Genomic DNA, 26,387 nt, shown 5'->3' with positions numbered 1-26,387 from the left:
GTATGTGTATGAGACTGTGCACGAGTGTGTGCATGTGACTGTGTGTATAAGACTGTGTGTATGTGTGTTTGTGTGTGTGTGAGTGTATGTGTGTATGAGACTGTGTGTATGTTTGTGTGTGAGTGTATGTGAGTGTGTATGACATTGTGTGTGTGTTTGTGTGTGTGTGTGCATGCGCGCGCGTGAACGCACGCTTGCGCATGTGTGCCAGGTATGAAAGTCAAAGGGCAAGCTGTAGGAATCTGTCCTTTTCTTCTATCATTCAAATTCTGGGGCTTGAACCCTTGACACCTGAGCCATCTCAGCAGCAGCAGCAGTCTTTTCTATTGCATTAATGGACGTGCATCTTGGGTAAGTTTCAGCTCTCGCCATTTGTCTATGGACTATTTTGGGTTTCTGTGTAGGCAATGGTAGTTCTTGAACATCAGTTTGCATCCTCCTCGCCTATGCCCGAAATTTTGTTTTGTTCTGGAAGTTCACTGTACGGGCTAAGTGCCTTGGCTGGGAGCTCAGCTACAAGAGGAACAGACGCACGAACGAGTGTCCAGTGCAAGGAGTCTGATTGTAACGGGTGAGTCTCTTGCCACCTTGCACACTACGCCTGTGACGGGCGTCAGCAATGACCCTTCCCAGCTCAGAGGCTCCTTGTCCACCCCAGCCTCTGGTCTGAGACAGTTCATCCCAGAGAGCTGCTGAAACCTGTGCCTGGGACTAGGATGGCTGTGGGATCACCCCCTGAGTTCATTCATTCAATAATGAGCTGTGTCGACAGATTCCGAGTACTAAGCCAGGCTCGAATTTCTAGGATGTGTATGTCCTCTGCCTGGCTGGATCTGTGTTACATTTTATTTAGGAGCGTAATGTTGGAGGACCAGACATCTCATTTCACAGTAGGCTTGTTCTCTGCGTGCCTTTGAATGGACTATGGAAAGGACAAGAAAAGCTTCTATGACCTCCCTGTCTGTCTCTGTTTCCAGTTTTTCCAATCTTGCCTCTCATACTGCTCTGGCTTGAAGGACTCAGCCTCATGAATGCTCCTGCGGGTACCAAAGTGTGAGATGCCCTCTCCCGCTCAAACTCTAAGCAGCTATGAAGCTAGAGAGCCTGTGACCCAAGCTCTAGAGGAGCCTACAGAGCTGTGACCCCCTCCAAACCTTACTGAAAAGAGAATCAGGATGGAATCCTGCCCTCCCTCCGCCTGCAGAGGAAGTGGCTAAGTAGGGGCCAGGGTCAGGGGTTAATGACGGCATTGTGCTGGGGGCTGTGGGTAGCTCAGCTTGTCAGTGGCAGCATCTGAGCATTTTTAGCCCCAGGGGACCCCTCCCCTTTCCCATCCATCCTCCTTGGAGGGGAGCGTCCTTGCTGGCCTTTAATTACCTTCAGGTCATTGCACACTGTGGGGACACAGGGATGTCTTCTCTGGCAGGGTCTGCTCTGCCAAGGTCCCAGATACAGTACACAACGTCCTCCACCTCCCAGATACTCATTCCCCACCACCATGGGCTACAGGGATGTGGAGAAGCCAGGGTCTGAGGAGGGAGCCAGCCAAGGTCTCATCTAGCCTCAGCCACCTACCCCAACACATACACACACTGAGCCTGTCCCACGCCAGCCATGTCTGTCTTCTGGACCACTGAGCCCTCAACATTGTCCTGATAATGGCCAGCTCATAGGGTGGGGGTGGGGAGGACATGAGGTATGATTTCCACGCTAAGAGACATGACCAGGTCCTGTGACTTCCTATTGCATATGCCAGCTGAGACTAGTGCCAGGAAGGCAAAGGAGAAGTGACCAAGCTCATCACTCTCAAGGGGCCTACAGGCTACAAGTAAGACACATCTGCACATATCCACACACATCTGCATACACCTACACACATCCACACACACACACACACCCAAACACACCCCCCAAAACACACACACACACATACACAAACATACACACACACATCCACACGTATCCACACACATAATGTAAAATGTAATAAAAATACATAAACTCAACTAAGCAGGGTGACACAACTGTCACCCTAGCACCCAGGAGGCAAAGCCAGGAGGATTGCCATAAGGTCAAAGTCAGCCTGGTCTACCTAGAGCTCCAGGCTGGCCAGAAGAGCTACACAGTGAGACTCTATGTCAGTAAATAAGGTATTAAGTCCCACCCTCCGCTCCCCAAGAATAACAAGGTCCATTTTCTTCTGTTGTCTTTCCAGATATTTTAAAAATATATATATATATATATATTATACACATCCACACACAACCACACACACACATCCACATACATACACACGCACACACATACACACACCCCCACAATATGTGTGTGTGTGTGTGTGTGTGTGTGTGTGTGTGTATACATGGGTGGAGAGATGGCTCAGCAGTTAAGAGCAATGACTGCCCTTCCAGAGGTCCTGAGTTCAATTCCCAGCACCCACATGGTCACTCATGGCCATCTGTGATGGATTCGATGCCCAATTCTGACATGCAGGCACACATGCAAATAGAGCACCCCTATGCATAAATAAATCTTTCAGAAAGATGTTTGTGTGTCTGTGTGTCTATGCATGTGCATGTGGGTGTCTGAGGAGGCCAGAAGATAGGGATCAGATCCCCCAGAATTGGAATAACTCTGGTCTTCTGCAAGAGCAGCAAATACTTAATCACAGACAGGGTTCTGCAGAAGTCTTTACAAAATTCTTACAGAGGCTGGGTCTAACTGTAAATAGAATCCCCTCACAAGTAAGATAAATTAAAAAAATAGCCACCACAGGTTAAAAAAATCTTTAAAAAGATGGCCAAGGGGATTGGCTAATTGGAGTTAAGAGCAGCCCAGACAAAACATGACAAATTACATAATAAAAATATTGGCAAAAATATAGACATAACGTAGAGGTTAAATACCTGCCCGACTCTAGTGCTAATTAAGGCTTATTACAAACATAAAGATGGGGGTTGGGGATTTAGCTCAGTGGTAGAGCGCTTGCCTAGTAAATGCAAGGCCCTGGGTTCGGTCCCCAGCTCCGGAAAAAAAGAAAAGAAAAACAAAACAAAACACTATCCAAAAACAAAGTGGTCAAAGGCAGGTAAAAACCCCAGATTGGGATTAAATATTTCTACAACACAGAAGCATCTCTCCAGCTTTCGATTACATTTTAAAGATGATTTCATGTGTGCGAGCATGTTTACACACTCTCCCTGCTTTCCCCAGGTAATGCACACATACAAGCATGCGGGCGGTGGCTGCGGAACAACCCCCAGGGCCAGTCCTTGGGCGCTCTCCGACTTATTTCTGAGACAGGGATTCTCACCAGCCTAGGACAAGTTTTCTAGGCTGGCTTCCCATGAGTGCATGATCCACCTGTGTTCACCTCTTTCGTGCTGGAGTGGGAATTGAACTCATGTCCTCAGACCTGCACAGCAAGCACTTTGCTGACTGAGTCATCTCCTCCACCTGTCCTGTTTTCTCTCCCAGCGCACCCTGTTTCCTTTCTACATATGCTGCAATCCAGCTGAGTTCACGCAGTGGACTCCGTTGGGTTTCTTCACTGCTCCTTGTTGAAGCTATGTGAATCCATATATCTGCTTATCCTGGGTTTTCACACAAGCTTACACCAAAGACACTTCTCCCCACATCACTAAAACTCTGCATGAATGTCATTTTTACCGCCACATTGCGTCCTGTTATGTGACGGTGATCTGCCTCCAGTCCCCCTCCTCTGTTCCTGAATGTTAAAGCCATAGCCTGCTTTTGTTTTTACGCACGCTGCAACAGCATCTTTGGGCATAGATCTGTACAGACGCCTCTTCACTAAGGGAGCGCTGTCAAGGGCAGCCTCCCCTGGAAACAAGTCACCACAGAGATGGGCTAGCACAGGGTCTTCTGGGAAGCAGCCTCACCTCGCAGTTGTGCCAGATGTGTCCTGTTTGTCATATGGTGATCCTACAGCCTGCCATGAAAGGACCCAGCAAAAATTGGGGCAAGTAAGCCTAACTCAACAAGCCCTTACCCATCCACACATTCCCAGGTCCAGATCCTCCTGCTACTGGCAGCTTGAGAGAGGCCTCCCATCCTGCTGCTCCAGTCAAGGGAACTGAGCAGCAAGGATGATTGATGTCTGTGACAGAAGGTATGAGTGGTCTGGGGAGGTGCCTGGTGGTTCCCTAGAGATAAAGTGTCTGGTTTGGATAGTGGGGAGATCAATCCTCCCCCATCCCCTTCAGACCAGCAGGGGGCCCTGTCTGTCTCCAACAGGAATATTTCTGTTGAGTAAGGTGGCTGTATGGACAATCAGGGGACAGGGCTTTGAAGTCAGTCAAGAGCAGACAAGTACAGGGCAAACATGCTTGAAGTCCTACTATGTGCTCCATGTCATGGCAGGTGACAGCCTTGCTGCCTCATAGTGGAAGAGCAAGAGGGTTCATACACACAAGCGGGGGAGTAATTGGGGATCACCTAACCCCTCTGGAGCTTCGTAGCCCTTGTTCCCACTGATACCCACACTGTAGGGTGATGTCATCTACCCAGGATCAGGTGAGGCACCTCTGCAAAACCATCCAGAGTGACACAGGGGTAGGACGGGCTCATCGCTTCCAGGCCAGGAATGCAGCTAGCACCTAGAAAGAAAAAAAGACAGCTTAGCTGCTCCCCTTTCTAGACCTGGAGATACCAGCTCTCAGCGCACCCCAAACTCTATGCACCCAGCTCTCAGCGCACCCCAAGCTCTATGCACCCTGACTACAACTGCAGAGTGAAAGGCGCTGAACAGGAGCCTTCAGCCTCCCCTCTCCAACCAACAAATGGCTCCTGTCTCCAGACCCTCCCTCCCTGGCTCTCCTGCCTGCTGGAGAATTCCCTTCCCCTCCAAGCCACTCGGTGGTCAGCTCTCCCACCTGCACCGTGAGCCTCTCTCCTTCCGCGCCCTCTTTTCTCTCTGTAGAGAACAATGCCCCTAGACTGTGGTCGTACATCCCTCTCCTGTGCCCAAGAGTTGGCACTGCCCCAGATGCCATCAGCAAGTCTCTTTCCAAAATATACCCATCTCTGCTCTGGGGAAGGTCCACCACCCAGGCCTTTTTCTTTGAAGCTCTTTCCCTGTATTTCTGGGCCATCTTGCTGGCCACCTGACCTCTCTGATCTCCAGTGGAAGTGTAGCTAGCCAGCGGCATCCTTCCCTCCTTTTTTCCATGCCCCAAGGGACCTGCACCCTTCTCACACGTCTCCCTCTTCCTACCTTAGGATGGGGAGCCTTCATCTTGCCCGACTCTTTTCCCAGCCTCAAGCTTGCTCTGTGAGACCTCAGACCTCATAGCCTCTCCTCACATACATGTTCACGGCATTCAAACCTGTCTGTCCTGCTAAGCCCTGCTATAAGATAGAATTATCCTCTACCAGAAACAGTGGGGTTAGGGTGTTCTTGCTACCTTCCCAGTGTTACGTCTGCCCCCTGCCCCTGCTGCACATCATCTGGTCCACTGTCTGCTCTTCCTCTCTCACGCATCCTTATCACCATGGTGACAAGAGCCAGCATCCAGTGAACCCCGTCCACCACTCAGAGGTGGATGCACCTTGGACAAGTCAGAGTTCCTCCTTGAGCCTCATTTTCCTGACATAGCAGGAAAAGAAAGCCTTCATTGCTTGTTTAGGGGGCTAATGAAAAAGCTTACTTCTTTTTTTTTCTTTTTTTTTAAAAGATTTATTTATTTATTTATTTATTTATTTATTTATTTAATGTATATGCGTACACTGTATTTGTCTTCAGACACACCAGAAGAGGGCATCAGATCTCATTACAGATGGTTGTGAGCCACCATGTGGTTGCTGGGAATTGAACTCAGGACCTCTGGAAGAGCAGTTGGTGCTCTTAACCGCTGAGCCATCTCTCCAGCCCCAAAAAAAGCTTACTTCTTAGTAGTCATAATTGTTGTCATGATCTCTGTCACTGATCAACCCCTAATCAGGGTCCCTGTCTCCACATCCCCCAAAGAACACCCCATACGATTTGAGGGGTACAGGCCATACACAGGACACGGAGATAAACCTCTAACCACTGCAACATGCCTTCAAGGCAGGCACTGTCACCCCATTTTACCCATGAAGAGACTGAGGCCTCGGTGCCCCAGCTAGACAGAGTCGTTGCCTCAATGGGTCCTGCCTGTACCACACACTGATTTAAAACCTTTGCTCTATGCTGGGCACTGGCCTAAGTACTGGAATCCCAACAAGAGCCAGGCTGGCATGGACCTAGCCCACAGGGCAGAGATCTTTCTAGAACACAAAATGAATATGATTCTTTAAGCTCAGTGAGTAGTTAAACTTAGTGGCGCACACCTTTGATCCCGGTACTCAGGAAGCAGGGGCAAACGGGTCTCTGTGAGCTAGAGGCCAGCCTGGTCTATAGAGAGAGTTCCAGGGCAGCTGAGGCTACATAGACTCATCAATCAATCAATAAGCAAGTAAGTACTCTTGTGCCCTCAAGGTCCATGTGTCTCCTCAGGGGCCACCATGGATCCTCTGGACTCACATGGCAACTCATCTCTGCCCTCTCATTTTCTCTGCAACACTCCACTACGGCACACAGGCACAGTGCTGACCCCTCCCTCCCACACGCCATTCACCATCTCCTTTCCTGCCTCTCCCCAGCGTCAACTTCTCCATGTTCCTGACCTCTAAACCCCCTCACTTAGATCTGATCGTGGTCACCTCCTCCAGGAAGTCTTTCTCCCTCTACTGCAGACAGAAGTAGGAGCCATCAGTGTGTCCAGGCACCCTCACTGGCTGCATTTGAGATATCTCTTTCCTCTTTGAGGGCCAGCCAGGGGTGGGGGATGAGGGGTGGGGTGGGGGTTGGGTTGTATGTGTGGGAGGGGGCATTGTTCAACACAGAGTCTCTCCTCACTCTCCCTCTGCCTTCCTAGGACGGACACACACATACTCCCAGCCTGTGAATGTGCTATGGGTAAGATGGAGGGTCACTGATTGTTCTGTGGCTGAGCCCGGCCTCCTCAGAGTGGTGGCTTCTGTGACTTTAGACATGGCCAGGTGACTGTGAGCTGCCTAAATGTTTCTCCTTCCAGACTCTGGGCCCTTTTGGGATGGGCAAGGCAAAGCAAGTGGACTGGAGTCAGTGGGGTGAGCTCTAAGAGTCGATTGTGTAGCTTCCCTGTGACTCAGTTTCCTCATTTAAAAAAATGATATCATCAGTCCTTCCCTGACTGTTCCGAAGGGTGACTGTGGGAGGGGATGGTGGCAAAAACTTTCCAGAGAGCAGACGCTTCATTGTCTGACTGGCTTCCTGACATCCCATCTCAGACACACTGTTTTATTTTATAAAGTTCTGGTGAGTTGATTTTGGTCCTCTCTGGAGGGGTCTGCTGTGTAACGCCTGTGACTTGGCCCCAACTGCAGCACCTGCTCACAGAGGTCTCACAACATTTACCCTTTGAGCCCTGGTCTCCACCTCCCACGACAGCAACTTCCTCACCTCAGGAAGCTGCCGTGTAGATTTAAGATGGCTAGCTGAAAGGTGTCTTGTCTCAGTGTAGAGACACAGCCTGGGCTGGGAGCTTGGGAGAGGAAGGTCCCATTTCAGCCTGGAGACAGAAAGTAGGCCACAGGACATCAACCCCAAGGCTCTCCCGGAGTGGCTTCCTCAATCCTGGCAACCTCAGAGGAGCCGCGGACAGCCTAGAAGGACAGTTTTCAAAATGGCCGCCGCGTCCGCCAAGGCCCTTTCTCCTCCCAAGGCGCCTTGGGAGAGGGAGGGCACCACGGCCAGGCCACGGTCACTCCTCACAGCCCAGGGGTGCACACAGAGTAGGGCAGGAGGCGTGGGGAGGAGGGACTTGGGGTGGGTGGGGGGCAGAGAAGAGCCGGAGAGAGGGGCCGGGAGAGGAACAAAAGGTCCCTTTGTGACAGGGGCAGGGAGAAGAGGGAGCGCATTACCCAATGCCCAGAAGCCATGTTGGTAACAAGAGAACCATTCTCTGCCTCGCTTGGAAAACAACTTGGAGCAGAGAGAGACAGGGAGAGATTTAACCCCATGGGCGCGGGCACAGGGGCCTGAGGCCACTGTGGGAGGTGAGGAGAGGCTAGAGCTGGAGGGGCCTATGGAGCTAGAGAGCAGTGGGACTTCCTGTGTTGCCCCAGCCCAGCTTTGTAGAGTCAGGACCAGACTCTCAACATGGCCGCTTGGCCAAATCCCAGCAGTTCTGGCCTGGGGATGAGCCACAGACGGGCTTCTACCTGCCTAGGCCTGGCCGGATGAGCCATAAGGGCCTTCAAGTTCCAGGGCCTCACCTGCCCCAACTTCTGGGGAACCCCCCAATTCCTTACATCTCCTGGGTTCAGGCCCCATAGCTGGTCCCACCCAGAGCTCCAAGGCTGTTGGGCTTCCGGACATCTTGCTGACAGGAAACGTATTTCTCCCTGACAAAGTTCCTCCCATCTTTGCACTGTTTTAGAAAGTTCTTCAAATCTAACTGAATTCCTTTACCCACAGTGCAGCTCTTTCTACCCACCTTCTGTGCAGTAGTCTTGGTGCTCAGACATCTAGAAGCCACATCTGATAACAGAGCAAGGGACACTAAAAAGTCCTTTTCTCTCCTCTCCCCTCCTCCCTTATCTATGCCTTCTTGCCCCATTCCCACTCTTTCCTTCAGTCTCCTCCCTCCCTCAAACACTGATGGAGTACTGGCTGTGTCCTCTACACTGTTCCAGCCCAGGGGCTACAGTGGACAAGGGCACTGCCTTTGCCTTCACAAATCTAATGTTCACATGAGGGACAGGGACAATAGACGGACCTATGGGCTAAGATCACGGTGTCTTAAGCTCTGTGGTGTGTGAAGCAGGATAGTGGGAGAAACAGGATCTCCGTAGATGTGATAGCATGTGCCTATGATCTCAGTACTCCAAGGCTGAGGTAGGAGGATCTCAAGTTTGAGGCCAGCCTGGACTACAGAGTAAGTGCCCGACCCTGTCAAGAAGAAGGTAGTGGAGAAGGCGAAGAGTGAGGAGACACCCCCGCAACAACAGTGTGACACCGAACTAAGATTCTGAGGGAAAGAAAGAGGAACATTTCATAGAAGAATGTTCCAGACAGAGATCAACACATGCCAAGGCCTCAAGAGGGAATGTGTTGCCGAGCTTAGGAACAGGCAGAACGCCAGTGGGGCTGGAGCAGAGAGAGCCAGGGAGATGAGGGAGTGGAAGTCAAATACTTAGGGTCTGGAGCCCAGCTGTGGAGTCAAAGGAAGGGAAGATGTCAGGGTCTACCAAAGTTTGGAGCAAGGGCTGGTGTGTTCTGAGCTGCATTGAAACAAGGACTCTGGCTGTCACTGGGTAAGGCTTCACAGGAGGTCTCGAGCGTAGAAGCTATACCTTTGGAGATGCCCTGCAAGGCCCCTCCTTAGTGGCTGTCCCTCTGACTATCGTCCAATTCTTGCACTTAATGCTTCTGCAATATCTATTATGTGCCAAGAGTGGGAATCGTTCTTACTAGAGAGGTGTGCAAGGTGAGCTCACTGGTGGTGGTCAACAGGACCCTTGAACACACCTCTAATAGAAGGCAAGTCTCACCTACGATGCCTTGGCTACATCGCATGAAGCCCCTCCTTTGGACTGTTTCTAAGGATACCCGCCCCCTAAGTCCCATTCTGCTGTGGCACAAATGACCCACAAAAGCAGAGTTTGAATGCTGGGCCTCCAATCTATCTCAGGCTGGCGCTGCTGACCTCCTGAGGCTTCATATTCAGTGGATTTGTGGGCACATTTAAAAAGAAAATTCATCTTAGACAGTGGTGGCACACACCTTTAATACCAACCCTGGGGAGTCAGAAGCAGGTGGATCTGAGTTCAAGACCAGCCTGGTCTGCGTAGTAAGTTCCAGGACAGCCAGGACTTCATAGTAATGAGACTCTGTCTCAGAGAAAGAGAGGGAGAGAGAGGAAGGGAGAGAGAGAATGTGAATTCATTTCTCAGAGGGCAGAGGGAGGTCACTCAGTTGGAAAGATAGCATTACTCAGTGATCTACTGGGCTAGCACTGCTGTGGCAGAACCAGGCATTAGCAGCAAAATGCAAGGCCCTCACCAAGAGTCAGAGGACCTGAAGCCATAGGTGGTGGGGAGGTACTGGGGACCCTTGGGGCCCTGGGGCAGGCCCCAGTCTTGGAATCCTTGTCTGTCTGCAGACAGACACGAAAGGCCTCTCCAAGGCCTTAGGGTGGTGTCAAGACAAGAGCCCAGGACAAGGAAGGCTGTGGATAGAAAGAGTGGAAGGGCTCATGTGCACAATTCAGAAAGCAATCCAGCAGGTGGACAGATTCCTGCCACAGGCCGAGCAGGACACATTGAGAGTCAGAGACGGAGAAGCAGCAGACAGGAAGGCTGGGGGCGGGGAGAGGGGCAGAGATTAGGGAGGGGGTGAGGACTCACAGGGGCAAGGAGGGAGGACCGGGCAGTAAAAAGACTCTTGTCTACATCCTAATGGAAACACAACTTTGAGTAAGCCCTGGCCTTGCAAGTCTTTATTCTCTCATTGGTGGACTAGAGGCCATATGGCGCCTTCCTTAGAGATTGTTCAGTAAAATAATATCCTTCTGGGGTGAGACTGGCTCCTGTGTTACGCCCTGACCTGGCATATAGGAAGCACTGCAAGGGAAAAAATTAATTAATTAATTAGAAACGTCAGTGAGACTGTGTCTCAATAAATAAATAAATAAATAAATAAATAAATCAGTGTTTTTTTTGTTTTTGTTTTTTGTTTTTTGTTAAAGCTCCAGTGCCCTGCGGCCTCTGCTTCCCTGGGAAGTGAGATTTCTGTGATTTACCCTGATTCACTGACAAGAGCTCTTCCAGGTGTCCAGGAAGCAGGCTTCCATCCCAAAGGGAAGGAACTATTATTCTTTTCATTTTTCAGAAGGAGAAACTGAGGCTCAGAGCAACGTCCCAGGCTGCACAGCTGCTATAAGGATGGAGATTGTAAATAGGACTGGGAGAGAGGCCAGCCTCTTTGAACGGTTCCCTGCCTCCACTACCTGCCCCAGGCCTTGTCTCCTACCAACCAACCCTGTGTGTGTGTGTGTGTGTGTGTGTGTGTGTGTGTGTGTGTGTGTGTGTGTGTGTGTGTGTGTTTCTGTCACTCAGGGGAGAATGGGATTGATCCACTACCCCTCAACAGAGCAGATCCTGAGGAAAAACGGGAAGTCGGAGACGGCAAAGCCACCGCTGAGGCAGTGACAGAGCATAGAGCTCAAAAAGGCAAGAAAGACCCCAGCTGGAATGGAGCAAGACTCACAATGGTGGGCCCACCACAATCAGGAGGTAGGAAAGAGCTTAGGGAGCCGCTGGAGAGGGAAGAGGAAGCTAGAGAGACAGAGGCAGCTATGTACACCCCAGGCCTATTTAGGTACCTGGCCCCCAGGATGACCCTGAGACCCGGAGTCAGCCACGATCATGGTCATTCTTAACTCACGGGATCAAAGAATCGACCCAAGTGGGGCAGCCTGCCTGGAGACAACAGATCACGCGGGGCGCGGCCCGTGTGAGCCCAGTGCCTTGATCAACGTCACCCACTTGTCCAGCAGCCCAGGACGGAAGCCTCTAGGCCCTTCCACGCAGTGCTGTCGTCAGCCAAGTCACATGGTGGGCAGGCAGCAGTGGGGCTACGGCGCCTTCCGGTAGCTTCTCCGCCTCCACCCCGCCCCTCAGGATACCGCTACGTTTGGAAAACAACCGAGGAAATCAAGTGGAAACATAAATCCGCCACTCGGTTCCTCCCGTTCCCCAGGGCCAGACACCCTCCCCTCTTCACCCCCCAGCACAGGAAGGCAGAGCCAGCACAGCTTGGTTTGCTTTGGCGAGGCCCCGTGGGCACTGTGGCTCTTTCCCAGGATACCCGACAGCTAGTCCTATCACCCAGTCCGTCCTCCCCAAAGGAACTTGAGGCACTGGGCTTGAACCTGTTCCTTACTTACCGCCGACCCTCTAGTCTCAGAGAAATGCCCTACCTGGCTTCTTCCAGAGACAGACAGCCACCCTGCCTGTGTCCTTTTCTGTGGCTCTGTACAGAGTAGCAAGTGCTGAGCTGGCCCCCTGCTGCTTTCACAGGTCCCATTTAGAAGACAGGAGTTGGGGCTGGGGATTTAGCTCAGTGGTAGAGCGCTTACCTAGGAAGCGCAGGGCCCTGGGTTCGGTCCCCAGCTCCGGAAAAAAAGAACCAAAAAAAAAAAAAAAAAAAAAAAAAGGAGACAGGAGTTATGGGCTGCAGGAAGGGTCCCTAAGACCCCATGTTTCTAATCAGAAGCCCCTTAGTCCACAAGCCCTTCTCAGCCTTGCTTCACTGTGCCCCAGTTTGGCCACCTCACGCCTCCTAGCTTAACCACCCAGAAACATTTCCAAGGCCCTGCTAACCCACTGCCCTTCTGCTGCCCAACTCTGGCTCAAGATGGAATCTTGCTCATCCTTCTAGGCCCAGTTCCGCTGTCCTCTACCAAGGTCCAGATTCCAGAGTGGCACCTGCTGTCCCTTGTGTGTGTGTGCAGTGTGGATAGAGTCAGTGGGACATCACCTAACTGGGTCCTTGCCCTGTGTCTGACCAAGGGCAGGGCCCAAGGGAGTTGAACAGAGGGCAAGAGCAGTGGCAATGGATGATGGTGGGCAGGATCAAGCTTGGGAGACAAGGACATTCTTGAAAGGTCAAAGCTCAATGTGCTGTCCTACACACAGTCCTTAGGGCTTCCTCCTCCCCCTTCCCTCCCCACCTCCTCTCCTCCCCCCTTTCCCTTCCTCTCCCCCATCCAGGTTTTATCACAGTAGGCAGCGTCCCCAACCTCTCCGGAGCCCCAGCCTCCAAGGTACAGCAGGGCTCTTTGATAAGAGGTGGGGGGGGGGGGGGCTGTGCTCCTGGGTATTAAATCACTTCCTACCAGGGAACTGCTGTTTCTTGGAGGGCCCAGCACAGACCCCCTGGAGCTCTGCTAGGGCTGGCCATTTAGAAAGTAGACAGAAGCATCCAGACTTCAGACCAGAGTCCAAGCACAAGGGATCCAGGGCCCTGGGAAGGGGTTGGTGGATATGAACAATGGCTTCGGGGAAAAATGTGTGACTGGAGGAGTTGGCTGAGTCAAGAGTGACTCTGAAACTTCATGCCTGGATCATTCCAGAACAGTGGGGCCATTGATGCACAAGGAAGTGGCGGGGGCTTGTTTGGGGGCAGGATGGTGACACAGGCTTGGAACATGGATATTTTGGGGCTAGAATCAACTCTAGAAGCTATCCACATCCCACACAAGGAAGGAGCAGCCACCAGCCGGGATACCTATGGAGGGCCTGGGACCAGGAGCTTGACTTAACAGAGCTTAAAGCTGGGAACTTATCAAAGTCATCATGCTGAGCTGGGGGAACCCAGAAGGGGATGAAACTCACTCCTCACTCTCAGGAGTGTGATGTCCTATAGGGGACATGGACATAGCCACAGTCCTCTCTGGACCTTAGGAGTGCCCACAGGCATGGTAGGGACCTTGGGGAAGGATAAGGGTGACAGGAAGGGCAGCAAGGAGCAATAGTGTCAACTCTGTTCCGGACAGGCTCTGCTGTCAAGGACATCTTACTTAACCCTTGCAGCCGTCCTACAAGGTCCGTCCAAGCAGCTGTGTTGTAAAGGACACTAATAAAATAAACGATGGTTAATAAAACCGAGACATGGAGATTATAAAGACACAATGCTGGTTTCCTGATGTTTGATAATCCCGTTGTAATTAGGTAAAAGAACATCCTCTCTTAAAGGAACACGCTAAGTCCTCGGAGATAAAGACTTATTTCGGCCCCCGCCCTTCAACAAGCAGTTAAGAAAGAGTATATGACGTGTAGTGTGTGAGCATGCACACAGAAAACTGTGTGTGGGGTGATAAGGCAATCGGTCAAATGAGGTCAAACGTCACCCTTTGCAGACTTTGTGTTGTGGCACACAGGGATTCTTCTACTAGTGGACTCTTCTACCAGATACTGCTTAAAAATCAAAGGGCCAGGCAGTGGTGGCGCACGCCTTTAATCCAATGCTCAGAAGGCAGAGGCAGGTGGATCTCTGAGTTCGAGGTCAGTCTGGTCTACAGAATGAGTTCTGAGACAGCCAAGGCTACATGGAGAAACCCCGTCTTGGGTAAGAGATGGGGAACAAAAGGTCAGGAGAGAAGGCTCAGCTTTCTGCCCTTCCAGAGGCCCTGAGTTCAGTTTTCAGCACCCACGTGGGGCAGTGCACAACTGCCTGCGACTACAGTTCCAGAGGGTCACGTACTCTCTCTGGTCTCTCTGGATGCCCCTCCAAATATATAAATAAATAATAAAAAATGCTTTAAAATTTTAAACAAAAATAAAATCTACCTGACAATAAAGTACTATACTAAAAAAAAAAAAATCCAAGTATTGTCCCTGATAATGAGCCTGAGAAAGATCATGCTGACTGGAGGCCATGCCCTTTAGACCAGGGCTTTTCCCAGGATGTGAGGGAGGGGCAATGCCAGATGACCTAAGGCCCACAGATACATCATCACTGGTAGGTTCAGGCCTGGGTGGCCTGGTGTCCTTTCCTGGGGAGTCTCTTATGACTCTCCCTACCTCTGACTGCCTTCAAGGATCTCACTTCACATGCCTGCGGGCCCCACCCCTTGACTGGTGACTGGTGACTGATTTGTCCCACAAATGAGCTAAGAGTGCGGGGAGGCCTTCCCCTTATCCCTGGGCAGCTCAGCCCACCCTGCCCCTAGCCCTTCCCCTATGTGGTATTACCTTCTCTCCTCCAGTGGTGTCACCCAACCCTGACCGTGGGATGAAGAACACCTGACTCCCAGCACACTGTTACCAAGTTCAAGCTAGAAAGTAGGTCAGGGTCTCAGACAGACCAGAGAGAGCCCACCCTAGCTGCCATCTGTGTGCCCCCCTGGAGTGAGCCAAAAGCAGGGCAGAAGGAGGGCTGGGTACCACACTGACTTAGAAACTACACCCTACAACTCTGGAGAGGCAGGAAGCTCACATCCGCTCTCTCACCCGGCCCTTCTAAACCTTCTCGGAAGTTTGACACAGGCTGAAGGGAGTTTTTTGGATTTTTTTTGTTGTTTTTTTGTTTTTTTTCGAGAGCTGAGGACTGAACGCAGGGCCTTGCGCTTGCTAGGCAAGCGCTCTACCACTGAGCTAAATCCCCAATCACATGAAGGGAGTTTTTAACACTGTAAAAATCCACATCTACCTCTCTGCTCTCTACCACCTGGTTGCCTCAGGGCCTTTGCCTGGCTCCCTAGAGGCTGTCTTATTCCTGTCAAGCTCACTGAGTCCTGGACCCAGGACATCCTTGTGTGTTAAGGACCCAAACTTTCCCCAGGGATTTGCAGGCCAGCCCAAGGCAGGAGGCCACTGTTGTGAGTTTGCGTTGAACTTCATGCCTTGGTCTAAGCCACACAGGAGGAGGTGGCACTTGCTGAGGGCTGAGGGGCCCTGGGTCATTTGCTGATAGAACATAAAGAGGGTTAGATTGAGGCTCTGGAGCCAGGAGGGATCTGGGAAACGGAATTCAAGCTCCCAACTCAGCACAGGGGAGGCAAAAGGAGGCCTACTGATGATCCCATGCTGCCCAGTCTCGGAACACAGATTGAGTGTTGATTTTGATCTTGGCAAAAATGAAAACAAAAACAAACAAACAAACAAAAAACCAAAAAAACAGGAGCCAAGGAGCCGACACAACCTGCCCGTGTTGTATGGAAACCAGTTCCCCACTCCCTGGTCAGGGTCCGCAACTCCTCTACATCCTTCAAAACCCCACCCAGACGCTACCTCCCGGAACATTCTTTCCCACTGTCTGCGTCTGATCCTTACCTTCGTGCACTGGGTAATGCTTACCCAGCTGTCATCCCCTGGGTTCCAGACCCCTAAGACAGAGCCTGTGTGAGGCCGAGTCTTCAGCCTGGTGCCTGATAGGCTCGGAGGTGACCAGTTGCTTCTCATCACCCCAGGCTTCGTCCTCCCTCCCTGGGCCTTGACTCTTTTCTGTTTCAGATTTTCTCTGAGCTTAGAGGTCTAACCAAAGTTCTCTTTGATTTTAGCCCTTGGTTTTGATTTGATTTAAAGACAAGGTCTTAACGATGCAGCCCAGGCTGGATTTGAACTAAGCAATCCCCCTTCCTCGGCCTCCTGAGTTCTGGGGCCACCACACCTAGCTTTTCCCCTGCATAAACTAAACTTGGGCAGGAGCCCACCACTCTTACCAAAAGGGCCTGCAAGGACACCTCTCCTGTTACCTTTTTAAAATTTTGCTTATTTATTTATTTTCATTTATTAATGTGTATGAGTCTTTTGCCTGCGTGTGTCTGTGCACCATGCGTATGCCTGGTGCCTGTGGGGGTCGGAAGAGGGCATTGGACCCCCTGGAACTAGAGTTACTAATGGTTGTAAGTTACCATGTAGGTGTTGGGAATTGAACCCAGGTCCTCTGCAGGAGCAACAGGTGCTCTATCCACTGATCCATCTCTCCAGTCACCACCTCTCTTCCTCCTAATCAGCCCCTCTGCCTCAGTCTCTTTCCCCAAGCTCCAACCCTTGCTGCCTTTACCCTCACTCTACAGACTTCCCCAGAGATTTTTCAGGGTGCTTTCTTTTCTTTGATTATGTGTCCTGAAGGGGCAGAGACTGTACCCCTCAAGTCCAGCCTCTCTAGCTCCCTAGTATGGACACAGCACCCTTAAGTGCCCATCAGTGGCCTGGAATACCATGGCCGGCACTTGCAGTCTGGTGGCTGACTAGCAGAGTCCCCATTTAGATGGCGGTCACAGTGGGCGTTCCTCTGAATCACACCCACCCAACCCACGGAATAGATGCACGCTGCTCCATCCGTGCTACCGAGGAGGATGTCTGGTGTGCACATGCGTGTGAGCAGAAGTGTGTAAGGGAAGATGTGCCTCTTCCTCCTCAGCCACAGATAAAATATGATGGCCGTGCAGACGCCATCCTCTCCGATCCATGCACAGGCAGAGCCAGCTGCACACTGCACATGCGCAATGGCACATCTGCGCGAAGGCACAGCCTCCTGCATCTGGAATGTGGACAGGAGGGTCAGGAGACACACACACAGAGAGAGAGAGAGAGAGAGAGAGAGAGAGAGAGAGAGAGAGAGAGAGAGAGAGAGAGCGCAAAAGCAAACAAGAGGATATGTGTGCCTTGGCACAGGTGTGGAAGTCAGACACTTGGAATTCGTTCTCTCATTCCATCACGGGGTGTCCTGGGGATAGAACTCAGGTTTTCAGGCTTAGCTGCAACTGTCGTCACCAACGAGTCATGTCACTGGTCCTTGAACTTCTAGAAAATCCCCCCCGCCCCGCCCCGGCCGTCTAGGTATGTGTCACCACACCTGGTTTATACAGTCCTGGAGATAAAGCCAGGGTTATACAGCCTACCTCCCCAGCCCCACTCAAGGGACATGAAATCCTAGAGTCTAAGGCTACAGAGCAGCGCCACAGCAGGAGGGAGACAGACACACCCTGCTCGGTTCTTTTCTCCAGAGCTTTCCTGTGGTCTGCTCCTGTCCTATTGTGCATGGGGATCAGAGAATGCAGGCCTGGGGGAAGACAGAGCACCCAGAGCAAGCTGCAGGATGTCAAACAGACAAGCTCTAGGGAGGGGCTGCTCACACAGGCTCCTGGTGTATGCAGAAGCAGTGGTTCAGGGTCTGATGTCTGACACCTCCTTCCCACAAAGAGGATGCTTCTAGGCAGCTCCAAACTTCCCTCTAGCCCCGCTGTCCTCTGGGTAACACAGTGGCAGAGCACAGGGGCCCCACAGAGCCGGCACTGTGATGCAGCGGGCTGACAGGTGTCTGCCCTACAGTAAACATTAGCAGCTGGCCTTATGAGGCTAGAGGGGGTGGCATCCATAGTCCTTAGTCCTTGTCTGTGCTAGGACTGAGAGATTCGCAAAGATGAGCTGAGATAGACGGGGGAAGGGGGCAGGGGTCTCATGGCTGCTGTGTGAACCTACTACGCGTGCGCACATGCTTCAGGGTGGACCAGGGAAACAAGGCAGATGAGGGACCAAGCGCTGATGGGGGAGGAAGGAGAGTGGTGACAGGTGATACAAGGAGTCCAGAGGACAGAGATGAGAACAACTGAAGAAGCTGCTGAACAATTAAATGCTCACTGAGTGTTGTGCACCATGGTCGGGGAGGGTCCGTGTGGACCCCACAACCTCAAGAGAATCACTACCCAGGAAAGAAGCAGAGACAAGTGAGCTGACCTTGGCCCTGTTGCCCATCACTGTGCACAGGAGCTCCCGCTCCACACAGGATGCCATATCTTCAAGCTCTGGGCCTTTGTTTATTTTAGAAGCACTGGAATCAGGTTAGCTTCACCATTATCACTAGCAGACAGATCTACACTGAAGGAAACTCCGACAAATTGAATGAATGAGTGAGTGAGTGAGTGAGTGAATGAATGAAGCAACTACCGCATCTCCTCAATGCTAATGAGTCACCTGACACCACCAACACACCAGCAGACCAGCACCACCAAGAAGCGTAGCTGCCACCATCACCAACCACGTAGAGAATGGCTTTCTCTCCTTGTGCCCCTCCCCACCCAGTCGCCACCCACGCACACTTTCCCTCTTGCCTGGGGCAGCTGGTGGGAGGGGGCTGGGCCCGGCTGGGCAACTGGGGGAGGCTGGGAAAGTCCAGGCTGTCCCTCTTGGGGGCGGGGGGACACGGGGGCTGTGTGCTGGGATGCTTACAGGGATGGAGGGAGGGAGGGTCGACAGCCCGTACAGCTGCGGTCCCCTTCCTAGCAGCCTGCCCGGGCACAGAAAGGTCTCTTTGTTCTCTGCCTTTAAAGGGTAAGAGAAACACTTATGCATGGCAAATTAGCCCAAAAATGTATTTCTCTAAAGCACCCGATTGTCTCCCCAGTCTGCAGCTGCAGGGAAGTCCCAGGGAGCTGGGGAGGGGCGGCTTTGGGGTGACCCTGGGGGACAGGGAGAGGAGGTGGAGAAAGAGGGGCCGTCTTGCCTTCCTGCCTCTGCTCTCAGACTCTCAGTCACAGAAGGGCACAGCTGGAGAGGGTCTTGCGGTTAGGGAGACAATCCACTCCTGTATTACAGAGAGAGAAACTGAGGCTGAGAGAGGTGGTACCGTTACCTTCCTCATACTGCACTGAGGAACACTGGCCTGTGGCAGAGGAGGTCCCTGGGACTACTCTATCTGTTTTGTCCCCACTTGAGGGAAGGGACTGAGAGTACCCATGGTCAGCCAAGCCAACTGGCCCAGGCATGAAAGGCTTAGCTTTTTGTCCACTCTGAGCTAGAAGGTTGACCAGGCTACCTACAGGAGGCCCACCAAGCCTCCTGTCCAGCCTGGAGTCAGCCTCAGATGGCTGGCTGTCAGTCTGTCTGTTAGTCTGTCAGTTTATCAGATGGCTGTCAGTCTGTCAGACAGAGTCAGTCTAATGGCTGGCCGGCCCAGGGGGAGGTAGAGGTTGGGGCTGAGGCCCTGATAGGAATCCTCCCTGAGTTCTGCCCTAAGGGCAGCAGGAAGGTCACCTTGATCAGGAACTAAAGGAGTTCAGGTAAGGAGACCGTTCCAGAACTATACAGTGTGCTCCAGGAACCAGCTCTCTGCTGACCCTGCTGCCATTGCTAAGCTCCCAACAGCGAACAGAGCCTAGTTATGTCCCAAGGAGCTCACACTCCTATGAGGCAGACAGAGAAGCAAATGACAACAAAAAGCCCCACTGGGAGAGGCCCCAGATACAGACCCAAAGCAAGCACCCCAAATCCAGGGGAGCCAATATAGAGGAGGTCTTCCCCAAAGAAGGGTTCAGGCCTTGAGAGTGGGAGGAGGGGCAGCCCGGTATGGCTCCTAACAGCCACTCTTGAGACCAGCACCTCAGATGCTGATTCTGTAGTATCCATAGAACATTTCTGAGTCCAGCCTATGGGGGACAAACAAGACAGGCGCACCCTGGGGGTCTCACCCACCATCTTGGGGAAGTGAGTTTTCTATGGGCAAAACTACCCAGATGGCCTCCAAAGAGGGTTCAGCTCTGTGAGCCCAGCAGATTCTTTGTGTGCCTCAGGGTGGTGAGACACCTAACAGGCCTGTGAGCAGAAGACGCTGGATGGTCCAATCTGTTGCTGAGGCCTGTGGTAGTTGTTAGATGCAAATGCTGGACATACACACAAGCAAAATACTCAAACACGTAAAATAAATAAATCTAAAAAAATGGTTTGAAGGGTATGCGGATGAGAGGCTGGTGAGATGACTCAGCGGATAAAGGCTTCTGCCTCCCAAGCCTCACAACTAGAGTTTGGTCTCTGACACCCACATGGTAGACAGAGAGAACAGACTCCTAAATTGTCCTCTGATATTTCTCTCTCTCTCTCTCTCTCTCTCTCTCTCTCTCTCTCTCTCTCTCTCTCTCTGCAAATAAATAAATGCATTTTATTTATTTTAATCTTAATTATGAATTTATTTTGGCCTCAGGATCTCTCTAAGAAGTCTTGGCTGGCCTGGAACTCACTGTGTAGACCAGGCTGGCCTCAAACTCAAAGAGATCTGCTCTGCCTCCCGCATGCAAAGATTAAAGGTGCGTGTCACCACACCATGCTTCAAGTGTGATTTTAAAAAGATAAGGAATAGCCAGGGGTGGTGGCACAGGGCTTCGATCCCAGCACTTGGGATGCAGAGGCAGGCAGATCTCTGAGTTTGAGGCCAGCCTGGTCTACACAGTGACTTCCAGGGCAGCTAGGGCTACACGGAGAAACCCTGTCTCAAAAAAACAAACAAACAAACAAACAAACAAAGCCAAGGAATAGGTGTGAGTGTGGGGATGACTGTGAAGGAGGTGTGTACGTGAGTACTGTGGTTGCATACAAGTGTGTGAAGTTCTGTACCTATGCCCCTGTGTGTGTGCTATGATTTGCATGTGGCTGTGTGCTCCTCTGTGGGTGCTCATGCCTGTGAATGCATATGTACACACATGCATGGGAGCATGTACATGTAGTAAATTTTGGGTACATGCATACGTGCATGTATGATCCTATCTCAGTCCTGCAATTAGATTGCATGCCCAGTGGTGAGTTTCTGGGTGGGAAGGACTGGAAAATGTACGTGGAATATGTATGCTGTGAGCACACAGGGGAGTGCTGTTAGAGCACGTATACATGTGTGGTCATGGAGGGACCCTCTTGGGAAGGGACACCAGCTGAGCCTCCAAGTGTCAAGGGTGTGAAGGACCCGAACTTCTCAGGGATCCTCAGGTAGTCACCAAGTACCTAACTGCATTGGTCCGCCACCCCACACGATTGTTGTGTTGTTCTCTCAGGCAGAGAATGCAGTCCTCGGGTGTGGAGCTGAGGCCACAGGAAAACTTGTCAATGATCCCTCTATAAAACGGCACAGAAGGGGTTGGGGATTTGGCTCAGTGGTAGAGCGCTTGCCTAGCAAGCACAAGGCCCTGGGTTCGATCCCCAGCTCCGAAAAAGAGAATAGAAAAATAAATAAATAAATAAAACGGCACAGAAACGGAAAGCAGAGAGTCATGGATACCAGACTGGCCCTGTTCCTGGCAGGTTGTCTCACACAGCCAAATAATGGATCAACCCAGAGCCCATAGACAGCAAATGAGTAAACCGAGTATGGTCTGCACCACAATGGACCTCGAACTACTCACCACAAGAGAGAGGCAGGGAGGCAAGGGAATGGCCAGCACATGGAAGTCCTTGCCATTCAGTCCTGATGACCTGGGTTCCACTCCTGGGACCCGGAGAAAGGAAGCAGGACAGAACCAGCACCCCATGAGCACTGTGACATTTGTGTGCACACAAGCACACAGGAAGACACATGCTAAGACACGAGTGACCCTTAAAGATGTATGCTAAGTGAAAGAAGACAGAAACAGAGACTCCACTTAAGTAACAGACTTGGGGAGATCAAGCTCAGAGGCGAAGGACAGTGGCAGTTACTAGGGAGCTGAGGGTGGCTTGGAGAGTTAGTGCTTAGCAATGCAGAAAGATGAGAGGGTTCTGGAGACGGAGCGTGGAAACAGTTGCGCTGTGTGAATGCAGTTAGTGCCACTAACCCCAAAATGGTTGAGATGGTTAAATACACACGTGTGTGTGTGTGTGTGTGTGTGTGTGTGTGCGTGCGCGCGCACGCGAGCGCGCGCACTGAGGGATTGATTAAATCCAGGGTCTCACACATGCTAAACTGTATCCAGCCCCTAAAGCATTTCTGGAGAGATAACAATCCTAGATAGTTCTAGAAGAAAGTCATTCATGGTTTTTCTTCTTCTTCTTCTTCTTCTTCTTCTTCTTTTTTTTTTTTTTTTTTTTTTTTTTTTTTTTTTTTTCGGAGCTGGGGACCGAACCCAGGGCCTTGCGCTTGCTAGGCAAGCACTCTACCACTGAGCCAAATCCCCAACCCCATTCATGGCTTTTCTTTGTTTGACACAGGGTCCCATATAGACCTTGGCTGGTTTCAAAGTCATATGTAGCAGAGGATGACCTTAAATTTCAGCTTTTCCAGCCTCCCCCGACCCTAGTGCTATTACAAGTTTGTGTCAGTAAACCTGCTTTGCACAGTGCATGGCTTTCTGCACTCTGAGTAAGCTCTCTATCAACCCGGGCTATAGCCCAGCGCGCTTCTATAGATTTTAGGAAAGCATTCTTGCTTTGTAGCCTGTTGTGACCGAAGGTCTGTCCTGATAGACATCCCAGACTTGTCACCCCACACCCAGCACCGCCAGGTAGAGTGGGTGCACAGTGGAGGGAGACTACAGGTGTGCCTGGGTCCCTCGCCAGGCAGCTTCTCTCCCTCTCACCACCCCCATGATAGCGCAGAATCTTCAGAAAAGGTGGGGGCCCCACAGAGGGACACATGATGGCCCACTGCTCTTTTTATCATTTTCTCCTTTTCTGTCGCTATCGTAAAGTTTTTATTCTGCGAACGTGTAATATAGAACTGACCTTTGACTTAAAGAATGCCAGGCAGTGGTGGTGCATGCCTTTAATCCCAGCACTCGGGAGGCAGAAGTAGGTGGATCTCTGAGTTTGAGGCCAGCTTGGTCTACATGGCAAGTTCCAGGAAAGCCTGGGATATACAGGAAAACTCTATCTCAAAAAGAAAAAAAAAGTCAATAAGTTGGAAATAAAGGAAAGGATCTAGCCTGAGAACCAAATAGACCCGAAGAGAGGTTCTGTGACATGCTTTTGGTCCAGCCCTCAGAACTTAAGCAAACTGCAGCTATGGCTTCCCTAAGGGAGCTGGCACCTGAGGGCTGGAGCATGGGTCGGTGGTAGAGATTGATTGCTCCTAGCATGTGGGAGACCCTGGGTTCAACCCTCAGCGCCACAACAAATCAAAAAGCTGGCATCTGAGCTGGAATTTCTTTTTTTTTTTTTAAGATTTATTTATTTAATGTTTTGAGCATTCTGTTGCTGACAAACCAGAAGAGGGCATCAGATCCCATTACAGATGGTTGTGAGCCACCATGTGGTTGCTGGGAATTGAACTCAGGACCTCTGGAAGAGCAGTCAGTGCTCTTAACTACTGAGCCATCTCTCCAGCCCTGAGCTGGCATTTCTAATTTATTATTTATGTATATAGGTCCTTTTGCCTGCTTGAGTATCCACAAGGCACATACCTGTCTGGTGTCTATGGAAGCTTAAGACACGGTCGGCTCCCCTAGAACTGAAGTTACAAGTAGCTATGAGATGTCATGTGGATGTCAGGACTCAAAACCAGTTCCTCTCAAAGCAGAACTGAGAGCCTTCTCTCCCAGCCCTGTGGCATCTTGCTCTTGCTTTCCAAGCTCAGGAGCTAAATAGCTTCTGTTAGTGAGGTCTCTGTACTCTGGGGTATGTGTTCCTCGTTCTTACCAAGCAGGAGATACAGAGGGACAAATCTGAGACAGCAGCTCAAGCCATTTTAGGACAGACATCCTGCAATGTTGTTAAATATCTCCATTCCACAGGAGCTGTGAGCCTTTCATCGTCCCAGGCCCCTTACAGTTGTACCTCATGCAGAGCCTGATAGCTCCTCCCTGGTAACAGGCCTAGGAGGCACCGGAACCAGGGCTCAGTCCCACTGGATCTAACTCAGAACTGTGCTGTTGGCCACTAGTTGCTTCCTGCGGGGCCTCTCATTCTTCCTTGAGGAAGGGCTCCTCAGGACCACCACATCAAACAGCAAATCCAGGGCCTAACCTCAGCTAACATGTACCTGGCCCATAACTCCACTTCTACACCTCAAACTCTTCCTGAGGCCTTCCCCCAGCTGGATAACCTGTGAGCCCAGGCCTTCCCTTGTTAGTGGCTCCCCAAGCAGTGATGTTACCGAGGACAGGCCCGTGCAGGACTTCCCTTCGGCGGACTGGCTGCTCAGCGGAGAATCAGTATACCTTAGACACCCAGCAAGTGAAGTCAAGCATGAGAGACTTGGAAAGCTCTTGGGTCCCTTTGGGCCCTGACATTGTAAGTATGGTGACATTCATACCAAAAGCAAAAGGTCTGGAGGATGGGCAAGGAGAGAAGAAAAATGTAACAGTGACCAGGTCTTCAGGGGGGCATCCTTACCTACATAGCCCATGAACAGAGGCAATGGTAAAGAACCAGAAAACCCTGACAGTGGTGTCAAGGGAAACCGAGCTGAGTGAGGGAGAGTCATGAAACTATCTCATACTACAGACCTCTGTTGAGTTTTTCTGAGACAGGATCTCATGTAGCCCAGGCTAGCCTCAAACTCCCTAAATAGTAAAAAATGTCCTAGATTTTGAGCCTCTAGCATCTACTTCCCAAGTGCTAGGATTATGGGTATATACCATCCTGCCTATTTTCATTCTGGGGATCCAGTTTAGGGCTTCATGCATGCTTGGTAAGCACTTTACTAACTGTGCTACAAGCAGAGTCCCCATGTGCTTCTTTTTTTTTTTTTTTTTTTTTTTTTCTTTTTTTTTCGGAGCTGGGGACCGAACCCAGGGCCTTGCGGTTGCTAGGCAAGCGCTCTACCACTGAGCTAAATCCCCAACCCCCCCATGTGCTTCTTAGAAAGCATCTGAAGATGTGGGTTGGGGGGCCCCCACCATCCTCCATGCCCTCGGATTAGAACTCTCTCTGCCTGTCTTGGTCATGTGCCTGTAACCAGAGTTTCTTCTGTGGTATAGGAGAAAAGCCCAAAGGTATGTGGTACACAAAACTGTGACTGATCTCTAACCTGACAGTTACCCTGCCCAGCCACCTCTGAGCTGGTCCTTGTTAGGCCTTGGGGCTGTTTTTGATCTTGGAGCATCTCCAGCTCCCAGTCAGTCATCACAGGCTCTCAGCTGACAGTTGTGCAAGACTCAGACCCCAGTCATATGGGAAGGCCAGGACCCTTGTGGGATGCAGACCCTACAGGCTGAAGAAGTGGTACCCAGAGCTCAGGATGATGGATGAGAAGGCATTGATGTGCCTTTATCCTGAACTGCCTGCATCACAATATGCCCGTAACAGCAGTTTAGTCACCATCACCCCAGACTCAGAAGTAGCATCACAGGGACGGTTTCCTAGCACACACACACACACACACACACACACACACACACACACACACACGCCCACATGCACACATGTATACAACCTCCTACCAGCATGTCTGCACATGGTCAGATGTTTGCAGTGCCCAGAGCTCAGGATAACAAATGGAGAAGGTATCAACATGCCTTCACGGCAACCTGCCCACATCACACATGGCCAGATGTTCCTCAACTCCCCTTCTGTTTCTGATCCAGCCACTTCCGCTCCACCCTCCCCAGCCACTCTGTGTTAGCCATGTTTCCCAACCCCCAAGGATTTCTTCACAGACAGTCCCAGACAGGGTCCTGACCCACATCGCAGCTGAGTCCTGGCCCCAGGCCAGCCACAGACAGAGCCCTTGACAGTGGCTATAGATCGTCCATCAAAGCTGGGTGATTGCCAGAGGCCTTTACCCCAGCCTGACCCTGGCCCTGACCCTAGCCTCCAGCCTGACCTTAAACCCAAAGTGAACACTTACCAGCCTTGATCTTGGTGACAGACATGAACCCTAATCCCGAGTCAAAAATGAATACTTTCCTTGGTCATAGACTGAGCCTTTAACCTAGCCTGAACCATTATCCTAACTCTAGATCAAATCCTCACCCTGTCTCTGACAAAGACTATCAACTGAACCTTTTTCCATACCCTACAGTCCCCTCATCCTGGGCCTGGACAGGACCTTTAGCCTGATCCAAGCCTGATGTTGAGAGGAACCTGAATCTTTCCTACAGTGACCTCCCCCCCCCCCCAAGCTACAGACCGAGCACTGACCCTAGCTATATACCCTAAGCTATGATCCTAATGCT

General features: G+C 51.2%; 1 long non-coding RNA gene across 9 annotated transcripts in view; it reads right to left on the bottom strand.

Moving 5' to 3' along the window:
* LOC120093688 (uncharacterized) overlaps window positions 1–26,387 on the bottom strand; it is a 55,688-nt gene that overhangs the window by 1,397 nt on the left and 27,904 nt on the right. For 4 of the 9 annotated variants that reach the window (XR_010053882.1, XR_010053883.1, XR_005487251.2 and 1 more), the window contains exon 2: window positions 4,505–4,619. This is a non-coding gene — a long non-coding RNA (uncharacterized LOC120093688). Of the gene's footprint in view, window positions 1–4,504; window positions 4,620–7,486; window positions 17,303–26,387 lie in introns of those variants that run through there. The other 5 variants (XR_005487253.2, XR_005487254.2, XR_005487256.2 and 2 more) reach the window with 5 other exon arrangements.

The sequence above is a fragment of the Rattus norvegicus genome, chromosome 7 (assembly GCF_036323735.1).
Source record: "Rattus norvegicus strain BN/NHsdMcwi chromosome 7, GRCr8, whole genome shotgun sequence".
Classification (NCBI taxonomy): Eukaryota; Metazoa; Chordata; class Mammalia; order Rodentia; family Muridae; genus Rattus; species Rattus norvegicus.
The sequence above is the reverse complement of the archived record's forward strand: the minus strand, read 5'-3'. Positions and strand labels throughout refer to the sequence as shown.